This window comes from Pristis pectinata, chromosome 20 (genome assembly GCF_009764475.1).
Source record: "Pristis pectinata isolate sPriPec2 chromosome 20, sPriPec2.1.pri, whole genome shotgun sequence".
Classification (NCBI taxonomy): Eukaryota; Metazoa; Chordata; class Chondrichthyes; order Rhinopristiformes; family Pristidae; genus Pristis; species Pristis pectinata.
This window is the reverse complement of record NC_067424.1, coordinates 12,160,850-12,166,849: the sequence shown is the minus strand read 5'-3', so window position 1 is coordinate 12,166,849 and position 6,000 is coordinate 12,160,850. Positions and strand designations below refer to the sequence as shown.

The window sequence follows — 6,000 nt, the reverse complement described above, 5'->3', positions numbered from 1 at the left end:
GTTAAATTAATTGGTAAAAAGATAAGAGGGGAGTTAAAGGGGAGGGAAGAAATCGCCCAAAGGGTGATGGGGGTCTGCAAGCCACCGCCTGGTGGAGGCAGGAACTACCAAGCATTTTTAAAAATGCACCTGGAGGAACACTTGAGGAAGGAGATGAAGGGGAAGCTCTGAATCCTTGGAAACCTCTACGACAGAGAGACGCGGGTGCCGCTCATTTATTGTATTCAGGAACAGAGATGGATCTTTGGACCATGAGGTGGTCAACGGGTTGTGACTGTGGGCAGATTGGATGAGGCAAGGTCCCAGCCGGGCAGGCTCCGTGAGTATATGGACTAATTATTTTACACTCAGCAGCAAACAAGCTGCTGGAGGAACTCGAGCAGCATCTGGGAGGGTGGGGGGAGGAATTGTCGACGTTTCGGGTGGAGACCCTGCATCTGTCTTGATGTTTGAGATGCTGCCTGACCCGCTGAGTTTGGGTTTCCTTGCTCCAGATTCCAACATCTGCGTGCTTGTATTAGTTTACTCCCTTACGTTCTTGCATAACCTCCAAGGTCACTGACCGACCAGGAGCCGGGAAGTGACAGTGACCTCAACAGTAGCATTTCTAGCTGGGGCGAAGTGTCTTGAATTTCTATGGTACGATACAAAAACCCTGAGAGTGGAACAGGCGTGTGTGTAGGACACCGCGGACTCCCACAGATGGCTGACAGCTCCCAGGAACCGAGGGGAAATCGATCAGAAGGGAGAAAGGGGCGGGGTGGGGGGGGGGGGGAACCTGACAGAAATCAACACAGGGGAGAGCTGTTTTGCAGCGTCGGTGAGTGATGGGGGGATTGTGGAGACTCCTTGCCCCTCCTGTGAGCCGGAGAGTGTGAAGCAGCTAAACAAAGGTGGGAGAATCTTTTAAAGTGTTGACCACACATAGGCACCCACCGCCAGGAACCTTCACCGCTCCGCTCCGGCTCCAGGAAATCCCCGGAGACAGCAGACGCCGTGAAATTAACCAGCGGACGGGTCGAGACGGTGACAGGCTCGAAACTAAGCGGTGGGAACCGGGAGGAAGACCCGCGCCTCCAATGCAGAGAGGAAATGCAACCTTTACCCAGAGTCTCTCCTTCTTCCTCTCCACTCCCCTCAGCCTCCTGCAAAACGACCGGAGAGGCTTTTTTCTGTGGCCGCGAACGATATTTTGATTTGATTTTAATATTTTAAATAGCATGATCACCTTGGAACTGTCGATCCCACAATTTGCAGAGACTCGCCGGAGTTGGGGTGAGTGTGTGTCTGGTTTTTTTGTGTGCTCGCTGTTGCAGTTGTTCGTCTTGCAACATTGTTTCTTTCCCTTTTGTTCTTGTGTAACAAAATTCTTTTTGAAGGAAGCGGGGAGACAATTGGATTAAAATGTATCGAGCTGGCGGATGTCGCCAAGTCGAGCCCAGCTGTCGACTCCTTGTTTGTGGTGAAGTCGGGAGTTAATTCAAGGGTTGGCAAACAACTGGCTAGAAAGCATAAAATAAAGTAAGAGGATGTGGTTGATTTTTTTATTTATAAATGGGGTTTAAATAGGCGAGCTAAATTTATAATAAAAAAGAACCGCCCACTCTGATGATTGGGCCTTCTTTAGGCCCGAGTACAGGTCTGCAGGTTTGCATTTAATCTTGTCGTCTCTTGGTTACTTCCCGAACACCCTCTCTTTTTTCTCTCACTCGCCAAGTATAAATGAGACGGTTTCTCTCTCTCTCTGGGGGATCGCATTACGAACTGGCTTAGGAGCTCCGGTGACTCTGAGCTTGGCACCAGCTCCTGATGGCTCACGCAAAGATTCCTGCTGGAAAAATGGGCGTGCGTGGGCATTGGGGTGAAGCTTGAACTGGGCTTCAGGTGCTCTGCCTGCCCCACACACGGCTGTCTGTAATTTACCATCCCCTCTAAAATGGCTGGGATCACACATGGAGAGTTTCGGATGCACCTGTGGCAACGGCAACTCGGGATATTTGAGTGTCTTTCTGTGGGGGAGAGGATTACATTTTAAGCTCCTGTGTTGGTGTGTAAAGGCTGCTTGAGTGTTGATCTAGCGGCGGTGACAATCGGCTCACCTGGTACTTGGCTTCGCCAGTGTAGGGGCTTCCATCCACTATTTGCAAACGACAGTGAGGTGGGTGGGAAATCGTTCAAAAGCAATGTCAGAAAACAGCGCGAGCAAAGCTGGCGGCTCGATGATCTTCACACCCACACACACATTATTTTTAACAGTATATATCACCTCGTTATTTATACAGTGATGATAATAAAATGGGAGCTGTGGTTAAGAGTGGATGGATTGCCGGTGACACGGACAGTCAGTAGATGCACCCCCGAGGTCGACATTCAAAGACCGTGGCCCACAGACGTTTGGTGATCAGCTTCGCCTGGTCCAACGCACACTGCCGCCACTTCTTGTTCGCTGTCTTAAATAAATAAACAAAAACAATTGTTCACACGTAAATATTGACAACTTTCTGTCCCATTCTTTATGCTTCACTTTGTTTATTTTTTTAAAGGTTAAAGAATAGGACAGAGTTGTCAATATTTAATTGTGAAGAGTTTGTTCTTTGTTTCTGCATTGAAAAAGGTGATGCCAAATGTGAAGACAGGTGAAAGGGAAAGAGTTGGGAAGAGATTGGTTGATGTTGACCATTCAGCTATACAGCTGTTCCGCTTCTCAACTCGTTCTCGTCTTTGGTCCGTAAATCGTGGTATCTTTACCTGACAAAAATCTGGCAATCTCAATAAGCCACCATCCTTCGTTGCTTTGTGGGAGACGATGGCATTTTCCACTACTCCCCGTGTGACGAAACAAGACTGGGAGGAGGTGCACAGGAGGCATATTACAGAGCCCTACAGGTAGCCAGCGAGCCCTTCTCACCAAGGATGCACCAACCAACAAACACCCATTTACATTATGCCTACACTAATCCTATTTCATTGACTCTACATTCTCATTGACTCTACATTCTCATCCACTCCTCCCACTTGGCTACACACCAGAGACAAGTTGCAGTGGCCAAATAGCCTACTGGAAACTGGAGCACCTGGAGGAAATTCACCCAATCACTAGTAGAATGTGCAAACTCCACACAAGCAGCACCAGAAGTTAGGGCTAAATGTGCCTCACTACAGCTGTGAGGGAGCAGCTCTATTAGCTGTGCTATGGGGCTGCCCACACAGAGGGGAAGAAGATAGGTTAGGCTTGTATCCACTGGAGTTTAGAATGGTGAGAGGGGATGTGATTGAAACATCTGAGATCGTGAGGGGCCTTTGACGGAGTGGATGTGGAGAGAATGCTTTCTCTTGTGGGAGAATCTGGAAATCAGGGGACTCCCTTTCAAAATAAGGGGTCTGCCATTTAAGACGTATGAGGAAAATTGTTACCTGAGGGCCATGACTTTGGAACTCGCTTCCTCAAAGGACTGTGGGGGTAAGAGTCTTAGAATATTTTTAAAGCACAGGTAAGGGAATGAAAGGTTACTATGGCCAGGAAAAATCGGTAAATTGATTTATTATAGTCACACGTACTGAGATACAGTAGAAAAACTTGTCTTGCATAACTGTCCATACAGATCAATTCGTTACAATAGTGCATTGAGGTAGTACAAGGGAAAACAATAACAGAATGCAGAATGAAGTGTTACAGTACAGAGAAAGTGCAGTGCAGGCAGACAATAAGGTGCAAAGTCACAATGATGTAGATTATGAGGTCAAAAGTCCACCTTATCATACTTAAGGGACTGTTCAATAGTCTTATAACAGTGGGATAGAAGCTGTCCTTGAGCCTGGTGGTACGTGCTTTCAGGCTTTTGTATCTTCTGCCCAATTGGTGGGTGTGGGGGGGGAGGAGAAGAGAGAATATCTGGTGCAGGTGGGGTCTTTGATTATGTTGGCTGCTTTCTCAAGGCAGCGAGAGGTATAGACAGAGTCCATGGAGGGGAGGCTGTTTTCCGTGATGTGCTGGGTTGTGTCCACAACTCTCTGCCGTTTCTTGCGGTCATGGGCAAAACAGTGGATTGAGGTTACAGTGAGATTATTAAACGAAAGAAGCAACAAAAAAAAATGCTGGAGGAACTGAGTAGGTCAGGCAGCATCTGTGGAGGGAAATAGACAGTCATGGTTTCGGGACAAGACCCTTCATCCATCCAGATGCTGCCTGACCCACTGATTTACTCCAGCAGTTTGTATTTTGCTTCAGGTTCCAGTCTCATGTCTTGATTAAATGAATGAGCCTGCTCAGGAGGTTGAGTAGCCTACCCCGATCCTAATTCAAGGTTCACAACTTCACTCAAGTGCAAGTTTATTGTCAGAGGCACACATGCATGGGGTATAAATGCCATGAAAATTAGCTTTTTACAGCAGCAGCACAGTACATTACAAACATAAGTTAACATAAAATTAAACTAACATAAATTATACATAACTTACATGATAAAATAAGCATAATGGCACTAGGGCAAGTTGAGGGAGAGAAAGAAATATAGCCTGAAGCATTGTTAAGTGTTTTTCAGGTTGGTTCAAGAACATGATGGTGGTAGAGAAGTTGTTGAACCCTGAGATGTAGGGTCTTGAGACTCGTGTACCTCCTGGCTGATGGCAAAAATGAGAAGAGGGCATGGCCTGGATGGTGGGGGTCTCTGCTGCTGCAAAAAGCTAATTTTCATGGCATTTATACCCCATGTATGTGTGCCTCTAACAATAAACAAGTGAAATTGTGAATTAGGATCGGGGTAGGCTACTCAATCTCCTGAGCAGGCTCATTCATTTAATCAAAACATAAGAGACTGGAATCTGAAGCAAAAAGCAAACTACTGGAGTAACTCAGTGGGTCAGGCAGCACCTGGATGCATGAAGGGTCTTGTCCCGAAACCACGACTGTCTATTTCCCTCCACAGATGCTGCCTGACCTACTGATGATGGATGTCGCCTTCCTGAGGCATCACCTTTTGTAGATGTCCACGATGGTGGGGAGAGCTGCACCCATGATGGAACTGGCTGAGTCCACCACTCTCTGTAGTCTCTTGTGTTCCTGTGCATTGGAGTTTCCATACCCCTGGTTATGATGCAACCAGTCAGAATGCTTTCCACTGTACTCCTGTAGAAGTTTGTCAGATTCTTTGATGTGGCAAATCTGCTTAAACTTCTAAGAAAGTAGAGATGCTGGTGTGCCACCTTCATGTTTGCATCTCTTGGATTCCATTTTAAAGGTGTGCCCTATTGTTCTCATTTCTCCCAGTGCTTTGTCCCTTTCTCCTCTGTTGTATCATCTCATACAGCTCACTTCTTAACCTAAACTTGAGGAAGCACAAGCTTTAATATTGCAACCTTTAATGCCTTTCACTCTAGGATTATTCTAGTGAATCTGCTCATTGCCATTACATCCAGTAGCAGGGGTCTTAAACTTAAAGTTCGATGTGATACCACAAAACTCTACTTCACACATGGAGGATTGGAAATCTGGAACTCGCATTCTGTGATGTGGAGAACTGAAGACATTGAAATTCTAAATTAACTGCTCACTTAACAGTGAACTGGTTAATGCAAGGTGGATCATTCGAACAACCAGCCTTGCTTGCTACTTGTCTCACTCCGCCTTCATGGTCTCTTGAAGTGTAAAATTAAATTAATTAAATACATTCATTGTATATATGGTAAAATAAAATCTTTTCTACATTGAAAAGACCTGGTGTTCTTAGAAAAAATGGAAGGATTTGCTTGTATTTTCACTCAACATGACAAGGTGAGATGTAAAACAGGAAGAATTTGTGTTTATATAGCAACCCCAGCACATCCTGAAGCACTTTACAACCAGTAAATTACTTCAATTTGGATTTAACTGTGGTAAACGCATCCTGAAGAGGAAAATTCCACAGTAACGATAATGAGCAGATCAGCTGTCTCAATGATTTTCGTTGACTGATAAATATTTGCTGGAACACTGGATCTTTTACATTCTCCTGGGAGGACAAA

The 6,000-nt window shown here is 45.7% G+C and overlaps 1 protein-coding gene across 3 annotated transcripts in view; it reads left to right on the top strand.

Annotated features, from left to right (window-relative positions):
* The first annotated feature begins 396 nt into the window (after positions 1-396).
* The window catches only part of LOC127580769 (ETS domain-containing protein Elk-4-like), a 35,544-nt gene continuing 29,940 nt past the window's right edge, over positions 397-6,000 (top strand). Inside the window, exons 1-2 of one of the 3 annotated variants that reach the window (XM_052034607.1) lie at positions 397-1,275; positions 1,380-1,521. The gene's annotated coding sequence lies outside the window, so the exon portion shown is untranslated. The remainder of the gene's footprint in view (positions 1,276-1,379; positions 1,522-6,000) is intronic. The other 2 variants (XM_052034606.1, XM_052034605.1) reach the window with 2 other exon arrangements.